A 17,058-nucleotide genomic window follows, 5' to 3' on the forward strand; every position below is an offset into this window, starting at 1 on the left:
AAGAATTAACCTAGAAGGTAACACCCACGCACAGGAAATCAATGTGAGTCAATGCCCTGTATAGCTATCCTTATCTCAACCAGCAAAACCCCTTGTTCCTTCCTATTATTGCTTATACTCTCTCTACAACAAAATTAGAGATAAGGGCAAAATAGTTTCTGCGGGGTATTGAGGGGGGGAGCGGGAGGGGGTGGAGTGGGTGGTAAGGGAGGGGGTGGGGGCAGGGGGGAGAAATGAACCAAGCCTTGTATGCACATATGAATAATAAAAGAAAAATGAAAAAAAAAAAAAAAAAAAAGAGATAGATGGGGTCCAATAAGCAAGCTGGTAGAGGTCAAGAGGACCAACAAAAAGTGATTTCAAGAATGACAGTAGGGAATTTTATTAAAAGCAAACACTAATAAAACAATACTAAAATCCAAAGCAGATGGAACTTGGGAAAAGAAATTAAATTTGGCAAGGGTTTGTCTAGGGAGCTTCGTGAGTGCAGCTTCAGTTGTGAGATTTGTTTGTTTTCACTTTGCAAACCCTTTGGACATGAATCTCTTTCCAATTTACCAGAGTACTTAGTCACATGAGGCTGAAAGTCACAGTGAGAAATGACAGTAAACACAGTCCACATACAGCCTAGAGTTGAGGGTTTGTCCTCTAGAGGACATACAATTCACATCCAGCTAGCTTCTAAGTAGTGATGAAACCAAAGTAGGAGCTTTACTTCCTTTACTTCTGGTTTTAGCACTTAGAACAGTGCAAGACATACTGTTGACTGAATGCTGAATGAATAAATACATGAACAAGGGTGTTTCATGTATTGTCTATGTGCTAACAACCAGTTTTAGAATTGTTATTCAACCTAAGAGCATTTGTTTTCTTCTAATTGCATGCTCAGTTCAACACAAGCACAGATATTTTGTGTATTTTCTATATTTTCATAATGCATTCAGGTGCTCCCATCTTGACATGAGTATCCTGGGTGCTCTCCCATGGTTCTGAGTGGCTCTGTGTGAGGGTGTTTTATGTGACTCCTGAATTTTAGCCTTGCTCATAAGCTTAAAAACTTGAATAAGATTTGGAGAAGCTATAGAGTGGAGGAGAAGCTTAAGAAGTAGCTCCAATTTAAAATGAAGGCCTGAAAATAGTACAATGAATATAAAGATCAGCAGCAACCCCATCCATTATAACCTTTAAACAACAATGGAATTATACCATACATATTGACCTACAAGAGTTTTTTTTGTTAATTTTATAGAGTTCTGGCCATGTTTTCAAGTCTATAAATGTGCATCTACCTCAGTATTTTTATTTAGACATAATTTATTTAGAAATTCTGTTATTGATTTTTTTTAAATAGTTTATGTTACATCTGCTGTGGTGAGAATGTCTGCACATAGAATACGTCTTTATGTACTTGTGATATTTTCACTAGAGGATGCATTCTTAAAATTAGGTTTGTTCATATTTTATGAAGCGAGTGTTAACCTAATGCCAAAGCCAGGTAAAGATGCATCAAAAAAACAGTGTTATAGGCAAATATCCCTGAAGAACATAAAATCTTTAGATCTCATAAACACATTCAGCAAAGTTAGTAGAATACAAAATCAGTAGCATTTCTACACACAAAAATGAGCAGTCTGAGAAAGAAATAGGAAAACAATACCACTCACAATAATTTCAGAAAAATGAAAGTATGTAGGAATAAATTTAATGAAGGAGGTGATTGATCTATACAGTGAAAATTACAAGTCACTAAAGGAAGAAATCAATGAAGACTTAAGATGGAAAGACATCCCATGCTCACAAATTGGTAGAATCAATATTGTAAAAGTGGCTATACTGCCAAAAGCAATCTATATGTTCAATGCAATCCCTATCAAAATTACAGTGACATTCTGCACTGAAATAGAAAAGTTGATCTTAAAGTTCATATTGAAGCACAAAAGAACTCAAACAGCAGAATCAATCCTGAGCCAAAAGACCAATGCTGGAGGTATCAAAATACCTGACATCAAAATATACTACAGAGCCATAGTAATTAAAACAGCATGATATCAACATAAAAATAAACGTGAAAACCAATGGAATAGAATAGAATAGAAGACCAATGGAATAGACACAAACCTAAGCAACTTCAGCCATCTGAATTTTGGCAAAGGAGCCCAAATATGTATTGGAGACAAGATAGCCTCTTCAACAAATAGTGCTAGGAAAACTGGATTTCCTCCTGCAGAAGGCTTGTAAATTCTTAAAAATATTTATACACCTATAATCATTAAGTGTTTGTATTAGGATTTTGAATTTTAAGCTTTCCCAATTCCAAGGTTAAAAAGATATTTCCCATACATGTAGTTCTACTGCTTTCATTACTTTGTGTTGACATTTAGATCTTTAATTCAGCTGAATATTATTTTTATATATAACCAACATCTAACAATATATATGTATGGTTATCCAATTGTGTTAACACAATTCACTTCAATCCATTTTTCATAGGATTTGAAATGCTAGATTAGCACATATTAAATTTCCACTGTTCTTGTTTCTCTGGATCCTACTCCTATAATTAGTTTATTGTTAGTTCTAATCACTTTGTTATGATGTATTTTTCCAATCATCTTGACTGTTTTCATGATTCTTTTAGCTAATCCTAAAATTAATTTGTCAAGTTAAAAATATGTACATGTATGAAATAAATGATATTTGTATTAAATCATCCCTAATTGCATATTTAGTATTTCCATTTGGGAACATGACATAGCTGTCTCATTTGACATTATTTCATGTCTTTTGATACAATTTTTAAATTCTTACAAATTTAAAAGTTTTTCTAGGTATTATAATATGTTGTCTGTTTTGGCATCACTTTATACAATAGTGTTTTCCCATTTAATATACTACAGATCTAAAATTGTGTTAATAGAATTTTAAAATAGATTTTGAAACATCTTTGAAATGGTGCGTTATTTAAAATTTTTTCTGCATTTAATTTTCTGAGGTTTGGTTTAGGAATTTTTGCATGTACATTAGTAAGTGACAATTCACCAGCATTTTTCTTAGTGCTATTTTTTCAATGTTAATGTGGCTCTTGTGTAGACTTTGTAGTATAAATAACATGGATATTGCCTATTTCTGGAGAGTTCAGTGCATTCTGAGTCTGGCTTCTTTCAAATGGTAGATCTTTGAAAAAACGTTTTCAATTTCCTCCTTGGATTTTCATGAACTAGATCTTTTGCTCTTTTGGTGATTATTGTTCCCATTTATATTTTGACTATATATCATTCACTTAATCACAATGTACTAATATTTGACAAAACAGGCACAAAACAATTAAACTTACTGGAATCTATTTCACAGCTACTGTGCTCTTTCCTATTTTATTCCTAGTGAAGCATTTTTGTTTTGTTGTTGTTCTCCTTTATGGCTGAACTTAAAATATCAGGTTTTTGTCCATTATATACAAGTATTTGAAGAAACTTATTTTAGTTCAATTTATCAATTTTACCTATATTTTTATTTCTGTTCTTATTATTTTTCACCTTTAAATCAACTTTATTTTCTTTTGATTTATTTTGCACTCTCTTACTACTTTTTCTAGTTTGCTGAGTTTTTACAGTGATTGTAGATTGTTTTGTCAAATAATATGCTTCTTCTGTACCTACTGTGGTGATCATATAGTTTTTGTTTTTATCTGTTAATATGCTGAGTTACTGATTTTTAAATATTAAACCAATATCAACATTCCCCAGGAATGGCCATGATGTATATTAAACTTTTTATATATACTTGGATTTAATTTGATAAAATTTTTTAACAGAAGTTTTCTATCTGTGTGCCTGTGGGATAGGGGTCAGAAGTTTCTGTTCCTTATAATTGTTTTTATTTTGCTATCAGACAATGCTGGCTTCATGGAATAAGTTGCAGAGTATTTTCTCCGCTTGCAATTTCTGGAAACATTTGTGAAGAATTCAATTCATTTCACCTTTAAATCTTTGAAAGAATTCACTAACAAGTTATTTGAAATGAATTTTTTTGTGGGAAGTTTGTTAATTACAAGCATAATTTATTTAATTGCTGCTGATAATGAAGGTAATCTCTTTTATTGGTTATTGTGTGCCAGGCATTGTGACACTTATATGAAAATCAGCCATTATAATAATGCCCAGAAATTTGTACTATCATTCTTTTCATATTTACAGAGTAGGGAAGTTAAATAACCTGCCCTATAGCACATATCTAGTAAGTAATAAAGCAAGGCTTCAAACTTATGTCTTTCCTTACTCTGGTTTCTGAATTCCTTAACCACACACTGATCACAAATGTTTAATTCTATTTATAAGTGTAATAAGAAGCGTAATTCTAGTTCATTCATTTATCCAATCACTTCTTGCTGTTATTTAACATGTATGTTAAATATTTACCTGGAGTTCCTACCATGCCTCAGGCTCTGTGTACTAGGCTTGCTAATAAGAGTTGAGTATAAGGAAAATGCTTTGTCTTTCTTATGCTTATGTCTTCTTTTCAACAAAATTAGAGATAAGGGCAGAACAGGTTCTGCCCGGAAGCAAAGGGGGATGGGGGAAGAGAGTGGGGTCAGAGGGCATAGGGGAGAAATGACCCAAACAATGTATGCACAGTGAATAAATGAATTTTAAAAAGTTGAGTATAAGGAATAAGTTACTGAAGAGAGCGATTTTCTGCATGTCTTTAGGGATGCTTATCTCTGCCAGTACAACATTTAGAGCTATGTTACCCCTAGCACCAACTTCTAACTCAAAACATGTGATCTCATACTCCCAAGTGCTTGCTCAGGTTCATGTTAAAAGCATAAATAAAGTCATGCCAGCCTTGACAGGTAAATACACAGAACAAACAATCTTGGCTACCTGCCACACTAGGCAAATCAAAATTCCCTGATGTGGAATTTTCAAAAATTTACTGAAATTAGACCCATGCAATTTCATTAGCAAAGAGAGAATATTCAATCACTTCTGTCCTCCACTCAAATATTTTTGGTTTCTGCCAGCAGCTTTACAAATGCCTTGGCATTTATTTATCTATTTATTTATTTATTTATTTATGCTATGTAGAGTACAGACAAAATCAAATCATCCACAGGCCTGCAAGGTTTTCAGTTATATTTTCCTCTTTTACTTGAAATCATGTTTATTTGCTTTGAATATTTTCTAGTTGGGTTAAAGGAAACTACAGTTAAGCTACACATAAAAGATAGTCTCTGCCTTTGGTTTTTTCCCAGTTTGAAAAATAATGTAGTGTGCCTCCAAAAAAAGAAATATGTCATAAGAACTGGAACACAAGAGGCTAAAAACAAAACAAATATAAAAACAAACAGAAAAATTTCACCCCAACATCTGCTTAGGTCCATGTCATTAGATTGTGGAAAAAAATTAAGCCCATCTCTCATATGGCTGTTTAGACACCTTCAATAAGAAATGTGCTCTAATAGATTCAACAGGAAAGCAGGACCAAAGAAGAGACGGCACTGAATGATTCTTGGGATTGTTAGAAATTTGACTTTAAATTGAGAAATATCTATGCTCAAATTTCCTGATTATATTATCTTACCACACACTTAGAGGATGATACACATAATCCTAAAATACTAAAGGTCTTTTAAAAAACCTTTAGTACATAAAATAGTGTTACAAATGAGGAAACCAAGGCAAAAAAAGCCTAATTAATTTGGTTAATACCCAACCACTAAGTAATGACAGAACTGAGACCAAAACCTAGGTGTCATAACTGAGAACATATATCCTTTACTTCACACTGTACAGCCTTTATACAGGTAAGAAATGTTGGTGACGAATGGGGCTTGAAAAACAAGCAGAGTCTCTCTTTGGTGTGATGCCTTCCTGAAGATTCTTGAGCTGTCACACTTCAACATATATACATAATTTATACCAACTGACAAAAGATGTGGTATGTGGTAGACTTTCTTTTTTTTTTTTTTTTTTTTTGTTTATTCATATGTGCATACAATGTTTGGGTCATTTCTCCCCCCTACCCCCACTCCCTCCCTCTCTTCACACCCCCTCCCTCTCCACCCCACCTCCTTGCTTCCAGGCAGAAACTGTTCTGCTCTTATCTTTAATTTTGTTAAAGAGAGAGTATAAATAATAATAAGAAGGACAAAGCATTTTTGTTAGTTGAGATAAGGATAGCTATACGGGGAGATTCTTAGCATTGCTTCCATGTACAAATGTGTTACATTCTAAGTTGATTCTTCTCAAACTAACCATTTCTCTAGTTCCAGATCCCCTTCTCCTATTGGCCTCTGTCACTTTAAAGTTTCTGCATTAGTTCCTTTGCATTGAGGACATCAAATACTATCATGATTTTTGGGTTTCTTACCTATCCTCATACCTCCCTTGTGTGCTCTCACCTTATCATGTAACCAAAGTCCAATCACATTCCTGTATTTGCCCTTGATCTAAAGCCCACATATGAGGGAGAACATGTGATTATTGGACTTCTGAGCCTAGCTAACCTCACTCAGAATGATGTTCTCCAGTTCCATCCATTTGCTTGCAAATGATAAGATTTCATTCTGCTTCATGGCTGAGTAGAATTCCATTGTGTGTAAACACCACATTTTCTTAATCCATTCGTCCATAGTGGGGCATTTTTGTTGTTTCCATAACTTGGCAATTGTGAATAGCACTGCAATAAACATGGGTGTGCAAGTGCCTCTGGAATAACCTGTGTCACATTCCTTTGGGTATATATCCCCAGGAGTGGGATTGCTGGATCATATAGCAGATCTATGTTTAGATTTTTAAGAAGCCTCCAAATAGTTTTCCAGAGTGGTTGTACTAGTTTGCATTCCCATCAGCAGTGTATGAGGGTTCCTTTTTCCCACATCCTCACCAACACCTGTTGTTGGTGGTATTTCTAATGATGGCTATTCTAACAGGGGTGAAGTGGTTTCATTCGCATTTCCTTTATGGCTAGAGATGATGAGCATGTTTTCATGTGTTTTTTGGCCATTTGAATTTCTTCTTTTGAGAAAGTTCTGTTTAGTTCAGTTGCCCATTTCTTTATTGGTTCATTAATTTTGGGAGAGTTTAGTTTTTTGAGTTCCCTATATATTCTGGTTATTAGTCCTTTGACTGATGTGTAGCTGGCAAATTTTTCTCCCATTCTGTGGGTGGTCTCTTCAGTTTAGAGACCATTTCTTTTGTTATGCAGAAGCCTTTTAGTTTTATGACGTCCCATTTGTCTATACTTTCTCTTCATTGCTGAGCTGCTGGGTTCTATTGAGGAAGTCCTTGCCTATACCTATTACTTCAAACGTGTTTCCTACACTTTCCTGTACCAACTTCAGAGTTTTGGGTCTGATATTAAAGTCCTTGATCCATTTTGAGCTGATACTAGTACAGGGTGATAAACATGGATCTAGTTTCAGTTTTTTGCAGATGGCTAACCAATTTCCCAACAACATTTGTTGAAGGGGCTGTCTTTTCTCCATTGTATATTTTTAGTGCCTTTGTCAAAAATGAGGTTGGTATAGTTATGTGGATTCATATCTGGGTCCTCTCTTCTGTTCCACTGGTCTTAATGTCTGCTTTTGTGCCAGTGCCATGCTGTTTTTATTGCTATTGCTTTGTAATATAGTTTGAAGTCAGGTATTGTGATACATCCAGCATTGCTCTTTTTGCTGAGTATTGCCTTGACTATTCATGGTCTCTTGTGTTTCCAAATGAATTTTAGGGTAGATTTTTCAATTGCTTTGATGAATGTCATTGGGATTTTGATGGGAATTACATTGAACATGTAGATTGCTTTTGGTAGTATAGCCATTTTTACTATGTTGATTCTACCAATCCAAGAGCATGGGAGATCTGTCCATCTTCTATAGTCTTCCTTAATCTCTTTCTTCAGGGGTTTGTAGTTCTCCTTATAGAGGTCATTCATATCCTTTGTTAAGTTTACTCTTAGGTATTTGTTTTTTTGTGGTAGACTTTCACAGGTCTGAAAGGTCAAAATGTGGCAGCTGAAACTTTTGAAAATTAAGTGAAAAAATATACATAAAACACTTGGCATAGGTTTGGCACCTACATAGACCTTGTACCCAGATCTTCCATATTTATGAGCATTCTATTCAAGTTTTTTGAATTGATGAATATTTATCCATCTTCTTATAGAGATTTCTGAAATATCTCTGGCCTGTATGAAAATAAAGCTGTCTCCCAGGGTAAGGCATTTCTTTAGGGAACTAGGTAAATACATTTAAACTTAACTCTTTGAGCTTGTAACCTGAGCTCTCAATCTTCAGTTATCTAGTGGTTGCAGACAGTGCTGGGTTCTCTCCACTGGTGGAAAAGGCAACTGGACTCTGGTATTGTGACAGAGACTGCCAGGAACCTGTTGTATAAGTTAGCTATTGCCATAATACTGCTGCATTGAGGAACAGTCCCAAAGCTATTGTGAAAATAGCTCATTGATAGAATAAGGAAGAGGAAATGAAACCTCATGGGAAAGTTGCAAAGAATGAAAATGAAGTTTTTAGGGAAGTGTCTTCATGGTGGAATAGTATAATATTATAATTTTCCTCTCTTTCTTCTAAGAACCAAAAATACTGAATCACAAAAGTATTTAAAACAATGATTTATGTCTCTTTATAAGTTTGTGACTAGAAAGATTCAGTGAAGAAATCTTACTTTCTTTACAACACCTGTGCATTGTAGCAAATGTAGTCAACACAAAGTTCAGAACCATAGCCAGGCATGAGTGACTCATGCCTGTAATTCTAGCTACTTGGAAAGCTGAAATCAGGAAGATCACAGTTTGAGGTCATCCTGGGAAAATAGTTCATGATACCCATTTCCAAAGTGACCAGAGTGAAATGGTCTGGTGTGGCTCAAGAGGTAGATTGGTCTGCTTTGGAAGCTCAAATCTCTGAGTTCAAATACCAGTCCCACCAAAAAGAGAAAAAGAATCACGCAGCTACAAGTTGACTTACAAGAACTTGCACAACATACAATAAGTTTCCCTATCTGTAGATTGGTTCCCCTATCTGTAGGATGAGGATATTATTATGACCTATCCAGAGGGTTTATGTGCATATGTAGATAAAACACTTTGATCTGGGCCTATGTTGTAGTATTTGGACTAGTCTGCTAAAGCAGCAACAAATTACACTAGGTTCTTGACCCCCATCACCCAAAAAGACCTAAGATAAGCCTGATTTTCCCAGCATAAGATGGCATCTCAGCAAAACAAACATACTGAATTCTTTTTCTTTTCTTTTTATTCTTTTATGTACCAATCTGGCAGGCACCATCACCTTATGGGTAGCACCTAGACACACAGTAGGAATTCAGTAAACTCTATTCTTTCCCCCTTAACAACTGCATGGCAAGAAAATACTTAGAATTAAAGAAGAAAGTATGGTACCAACTAAAAGTTAGAAAGTTGACAGTTTGTTGAGTACCTACTTACAGCATAATGCTCACTTGAGAAAAACAATGGTGAACAATAGCCAGCAGGAAGATATATTGAGACAATGTTCTTCTTAAATCTGTAAGGCCAAATATATAATGGATAGTTCATTCCCCTTCATTAATGATTATTATTCCATGGCATATATGTATCTCAGTTTGTTTAACCATTTACCCATTGAAGGCTATATAGGTTGCTTTCAATTTGGACCTGTTATGGGTAAAATTACTATAAATAGTCCTATGTAGGTTTTTGTGTGGATCCATTGTTGTTTCGCTAGAAAAATGCCTAAGTATGCAATTGCTGGATTATATGGTATTACCTGTTTAATTTTTAAAGCAAAACCACTAAGCTACTTTTCAGAGTGACTGAATAACATATCTGTCATCCACTTTCATCGTATTCTGCCAGAATTTGGCATCATCACTACTTTTTATTTTAGCCATTCTGATAGTTAAATTGTGATATCTCATGGTGGTATTAATTTGTATTTCCCTAATTACTAGTTATATTGGGTATGCTTGTTTGCCACCTGTATGTCTTCTTTGGTGAAATTTCTCTTCATGTCTTTTTCTAATGTTTTAATGGGATCATTTGATTTTTTTAAAGTTGAGTTTTGAGAGTAAACTATTTGTTTGAGATACTAACTTTTGTTAAAGATATGATTTAAAATATATTCTACAATTGTAACTTGTCTTTTCATTTCTGAACAGGATCATTTCCTTTTTTAAATGTTTTTATAATCACTACTCATATTCTAATTATGTTAAAACTATTTAACCTACCTCTAGCAAAGTTTCAAGAAGTGAAATAGGGAGAAAGATGCTATGCCTAGGAGTTGGGATAACCAGGCTATATTATCCTGCAGATGTTTATAAACCTGCATATGATAGTTAGGGGGTTTTGTTGTGACATTTCCATGTACACATATATTTTACTACAGTTTGGCTCATTCCCTGAATTATTCTCCCTCTTCCCCCTTTTACCATCTTAAAATGACTTTCACAAATTTCAGTGTTCCATATTCATACATGCATGAAAAGTACATCAACCATATTTACCCTCCTTTACCCTCTTCATTTACTCACCCTCTCTTTCTATACCCTCCTCTTACCTTGACCTGCTTTTTATTCCTGTCTTTCATTGCTTAAGTACCTGTTCATTGTTCAGTGAGGATTTTGCCTTGGTATTTTACCTTAACAGCATTATTTTCTATTCAAAAGTTTGGGGTTTTTTTTTGATGAGGTACAATTTATAAATTTTTCCCTTTTTTGGGTTATTGGTTTTGTCTGCTTCTAGATCTTTAAGATTTCCTGCTATGTTTTGTTCATAAAGTTTTGTAATTCTATATTAAATTCACTGTGTACTTGAATTCATTTTTAAGATAAGTTGTGAGGCTTAGATGAAAGTTGTTGCTCTTTTTGTTGTTTGACTATAACTTTCTAACTTCTTTAGGTCAACTTGCTGAAAAGACTGACCTTCCCCATTCAGTTGCTCTTAGGCTTTTGAAAAAAAAATTAGTTTGGCATATATGTATGGGTTCTATTCTCTTTATGGATTTTATAATTTGTTCCATTTATAAATTTCTATCCCTTTTCTAATATTTCGCAGTCACAAACAAGCCTTAATACTGGATAGAATGATTTCTTCTACTTTATTTTTCTTATTCAAGATATTTTGCTGACAAATGGTTCAAGAGGTAAAGGATTTGCTGAGCAATCTTAAGACTCTGAGTTCACAATCCAGTATGACAAAAAATATTTTAGTTGTTCCACATACATTTTAGACCTTGTTTGAATTTCACTAGGAATTGTGATAAACCTGCATGTCACTTTGGGAAGAAGCAACATCTCTAACATATTGAATCTTACAATTATTGAAAAGGTTTATTTACCCATTTATTTGGGTTTTCTTTGATTCTTTCATCAGAATTTTGTAGTTTTTAGCATACAGATCTTAAGCATGCTTTAAGTTTATAGCTAAATTTCTTTGGAATGGTCATAAGTGGTATTATATTCTAAAATTTTTTTACCACATTGTTCATTGTTATTATATAAAAAGATAGTTGATATTTGGATCTTGATCTGCTAAATTGATCTTTGAAGAAGCAATTTTATTTAACATTTCTTAACATTTCACTTTGTGTAAATCATAGCATATCTTAGGGAATACAGTATAATCACTACTCATATTCTAATTATGTTAAAATTATTCAACCTACCTCTAGCAAAGTTTCAAGAAGTGAAATAAAGAGAAAGATGCTATACCTAGGATTTGGGATACCAGGCTCTAATTATCCTGCAGATATTTTCTATGGCTCAGACAACTCTTGCATGAATTCCTTGTGTATAAATAGTTCCTATCACATAAGTAGTTTTTATATCCCAGCAACACATTTTAGAATCCAATAAATTAACACTTGTGAACATGCTTTTGAAACAGAAATATGTATCAATAAAAGGTTAGAAGATTTCCTCTCTTCCAGTGCTTTAAATAATTTAGAGCCATTTTCAACATGAAAAATGCTTTGAAGTTTTAGCATCAAGGTGAGATGTATATTACCAAGGTAGCCTGCCTAACCATGTTTCTGAGGGACAGGAGTTAATTACATCACACCATGTATAAGTGAGTGTCCCTTCTACCCAGGCCAACTGGGCATTATTACAAGTACAAATAATTGCCCTGCCTTTCATCACTTGCCTAAATCATTAGAACACAAGATTATTAAACTAAGACTCTACCAATTTAGCTGCTCAATGATGGAGTCTATTAGACCATCTGCTACCTTATCAACACCAGGCACAGCAAGTCCAGGCAACTTTATACCCAACATGTAGCATTGTACTGCTTCCAACTGGTCCATATACTATATTTAAACGATTGCTATTGCTAACAAGCCATCCAACAACTACTCCTCAGCTGTTAGTAAGACTTGCCAAAAATTGGACTGTTTGGTTCAGAAAGAGCCATTGTGCAACATAGGGTTTTTTTATTATTATTTATACATTCACATGTGCATACATTGTTTGAGTCATTTCTCCCAACATAAAGTATTCTAAATCATATTGTTCAGGCTAGAGTCCCGAAAGGATATTTTTCAGGAAGAAATAGGATTGTGACTTCATTCTCCTTCCTGTTCAAGTTCTCTCAACAAATGAAGGCTTAGTTATTTTAAGAAGGTGAAAAGCAGAAGAAAAATATGCAACATATAAAATGTGTGATTTTATATTTATCTATTATTTCTGCCCTATACCTTATCTCTCCCAGGAGGCAGGAGTAACTTCTATATTGTCCACTATTATATCCAGTACCTCATATGTTCTTTACAAATATCTCACAAAGAAATGAATTTCATCTCAGTGAATGCATAGGCACACACACCTATACATGGAAAGAGGACAGGGAAGATGCATGCACAGTTTGATAGGAGAAGAAAAACTTGGCAGGTAGCTCTAGGCAGTTTAATTGCTTCTATCTTCTTTAGGAACTTCTAAGAACCAGAAAGACTAGAAGAAATGGTCAAATTTGTTCAAGAACTGATGTACTAATTTTGAAGGAAAAACAATAATGCCTTGGATGAAAGCAAATCAGGGCTTTGCAATACTCTTCCCAAAATCCTATTCAACCATTCTTCAGTGATGCTACATGTACCTCCTTCAGACCCCTGGAGTAATGAGGTATACTCTACAAATAGCAAGTTACCATCTTCTTAGAATTCAAGGGAGTATCACACTTTCTATTACATGTAAGATTTTTCAAACAGTTGACTTGATAACCCAATGCTTAATTTTTCTTAACAATTCTTCCTAAAAGTTATACATTATTCATGTATAACAACATAACATTTTTTTATGTTGGGAAAGTTATTTGTTACAAAAATTATACTTATACTTCCTCTCTGACCTTTATAACAATCAGCACAAACCCCTCCTATAAACCTATAGCAAGCCAATAATTCCACATGGTCTCCAGGTATAATTAAGCTACTGTAGCTAAAGATTCGAAGTTGTATATCAAGGTTGTGTGGAATTTTTTATTAACTTAACAAATATTTGTTGAAGGCTTATAAGCCAGATACTAACTAGATAAGAAATCAATGGATGAATAGATAGATGGAGGATGGATGTATGAAAGATGATAAGAGGAATGGATGGATTTGTGATGATTATATGAATGCATGACTCTCAAAAATATATGCCAGCTAATACCTAATGGAAATTAAACATAGTAACCCCAGAACACATCAAAGGTACACAGCACATTATTTTTTGAGGAACAAGGTCAGACATTTAACTATTGGGGTATACATTATTTCAGATATAGCTTGGGCTTTTAGTTGAGTTTCCTGAGTGTTTGTGATAGTTAATCATAGGAAGGGTTACAAGTAATTTCAAAGGTACTAATTGAAAGATTTTCTTTTATCATACCTCAATATACAAATTCTTTTCACCTTTACTTGGAGTAATGCTTAGTTTTCCCCTGTTAGAGATCTTCCAGGTGTAGTATGTTGGAGCAGAACCAATCTTCAAAGTCTAAGAACAAGCTGAAAATTTTGTTATGGCGGTTTTTGTTTGTTTGGTTGGTTTGGTCATGATCCTGATGAATCACACTTAAGACCTTGTGCTTGCCAGGCAAGTACTCTATAATTACGTTTTAATTTATATTTTCAGTTTGTATAAGCTGTCCTCAAACTTTGCTTTTGGAAGTAGCATTTCTGTCAGTGATTACATTTGTGATATCAATGTAATACATACATTGTGAATACCAGATTGCTGAAAACAAAGGCTTTCTTAAATATGATCTAGAACTTTTGATGAGTTCAATGAATGAGTGAATGAATGACAACAAACTAAATTTTATCACTACTCTTGTGTCATTCCTCCTTGCTACATATTGAACTATACCTCCCCAGTGCATTATAATTCTTTTCATCTTTGCAGCTGAACTTCAGCCTTGGTAACAATGCCTAACTAAAGAAAAAAAAATAGGGCTTGAGGTAGAGCTGAAGCAGATCTCCTGCCTAGCAAGCACAAGGCCCTGAGTTCAAATCCCAGTACTGCCAACAAAAAAAAGGAAAGAAAGAAAAAGTAAATACAGCAGGAACAAAGAAATTATATTAAAGTCAACTGTATTGAAACACAATCAGAATAAGTGATCTGTATCACTCTGCTCATTTCTTTCTCCTGGGCCACATAGTAAAAATAGTTTCAATATGTTTAAAAATCAATTTATTCTTTGCCACTTTCTCATATGGTAGAACTTTTCCCTCTTTTTCTAATGTAGGACATCTTTTTATCTGCCTTTTATTATAAATTCAAATGCCAGTAGATATTCTTTCTTAGTAATGTCTAAGCTTAGAAACAGATTGCCCATTTTTCCCAGTTATAAACATTTTAGAATCAATCACAAAGAAATAATACTCATTGTTATCTTTCCCCAAGTCTTAAAAGTGTCTGGCCTGAGTACTGTTTACTTTTCACCCATCAAGACAATGCTCAAAATAATGCCTGGGTCCGCATATATAAAAAGCATCAAATAAATTACATCCTCCTGAAATTCTTGGCAAACTTGCTAGATGTTTACCACACTTTCTACTTGTTCCATTAGCAGAACTTAAATATTAATTTTAAATAACAATAACTGTATTTTTTATAATAACTTTCTCGTCCTCTCCCCAACATATTAGGTTTACCCAATACTCATTCTTTCTAAGTATCTTTCAAAGATCTGGTTTAGTGGACTCATGCTCATTTATATAACCAGGAGAAAATACCCATTTCTACCACTGAAAATTAATTTGCCAGGATATGTGTAGGTCTATCCTGTCTTGAAACAATGCCAAATTTTCATCCAGAATATTTTCCAAGGCAAAGAAAAAATGGATAATTATCATTTGGAACCAGAAGTGGCATTCTTAGATTTAAGTAAAATCTGGAAGATCACATCTGTAGTGATCAAAATTGTGTGTTCCTTCCCCTGCTCTCAAATTTATATGTTGAATTCCTAACCCTTAGAACTTGAGAATGTGACTGTATTTGGAAACAGGGCCATAAATAGATGATTGAGGTCAGATGAATACAGATGGGTAAGCCCTAATCTCATATGACTGATACCTTTATAAGAAGATATTAGGACACAGATACGCACATGGAACTGTGAAGATACAGGGAGAAGATGGGTATCTGCAAGCCAAGGAGAGAAGTATTCTGAGGACACCAACTCTGCTGACACCTCGATCTTGGATTCCCCAACTTCAGAACTGTTAGAAAGTAAATATCTGTTGATTAAGCCATCCAGTCTATGACACTTTACTTTGGTAACCTTAACAAGCAAATATAGTGTCTTAGAAAATCTGGAGAACAGGTGCTGATTAAGGCAAATAGGAATATTAAAAGGAACTGAAGTTCTTTCAAGTCTCTAAGGTAGCAAAGATGTGACTAGAGTCAGTTGTTTGCTGGGAAATAATAAAGATGAGGAGCCTTTCCTTTTGGCTCAAGTTACTTTCAAGTGAAAGCTAGATTGATTTCCACTTTTTTCACCAAATAGCTTGCATTAGTAACTGGCCACTGCCAAGTTTGAGCTGACGAAAGAAGGCTTTATCAGTATGTACATGAGGCACTTTAGGGCAGGTTGTTAACCAAACACCATTATGTCTATAGCCTTTAACCTCATGTAGGAATTCAGCCTCATTTCTGGCAAGCAAATGAATTCAACCCAGAAAGAAACCTTAGGAATAAAAATTCACTTGCCATCAAAACCTTACCTCCTGCAAGACTGCTTTCCAACAATTTGGAATAATAATACACCTCAACACAAAGACTCAAGGCAACAAAGAGCATCTTAGCTTACTTGAACACATTTAAAAAGCTCTAAACAGATGGTCAGCTCTGTCCCAAACCAGACAGGCTGCAAAGAACCTATCAAAATGCATGTTAGCATGGTGCTTTCATCTTTATTCCAAAATCTAAGGCTCACTAAGCATTTCCAATGTCAGAAAACCACATTTTACATTCATTTAGAGAAAGATGTGAACCAGCATCCCCCTCCAAAAAATTTAGGCACATTACTGTCTTTTTAAATCCATAAGGACTAGCACCTTGTATATCTGAAATATCTTATACTTTTCTTCTCTCAATGGTTTCCTAGCATATCTAATACCCTGAATAGATCATTTGTAACACCTCCTACTCTAAACAAGAAATTGTTTCCAGCAATAATCATGAAAAAGGTAAATAATGACTATAAAATAAATGCAAAGTATGAAATTTTTTAATTTAATTTTGTGTAACTAGAAATTTTAGTGAAAAGGATAACAAAATATCAAAGTTTAAAAAATGAGTTAATTAATACTGTTGAATTAATTTAAAAAGTCCAATTTTGCTAACTATAAAGTCAGACCATGTGGTTTCTGGATTCATTTTTTAATTAACAAACACAAAGAAATGTCAATTTTAAAGATATTCAAATTTAAGATATTTCATGGATGAACTAAAATTTGTACATACTAAGCAAAATATTACATCTTGCTGTTCACATCCTGGTTTAATTTTAAACACAAATTAAAACTAGAAATAATTGCAAAGACAAACAAAAAGGAAG

Source organism: Castor canadensis, chromosome 5 (genome assembly GCF_047511655.1).
Source record: "Castor canadensis chromosome 5, mCasCan1.hap1v2, whole genome shotgun sequence".
Taxonomy (NCBI): domain Eukaryota; kingdom Metazoa; phylum Chordata; class Mammalia; order Rodentia; family Castoridae; genus Castor; species Castor canadensis.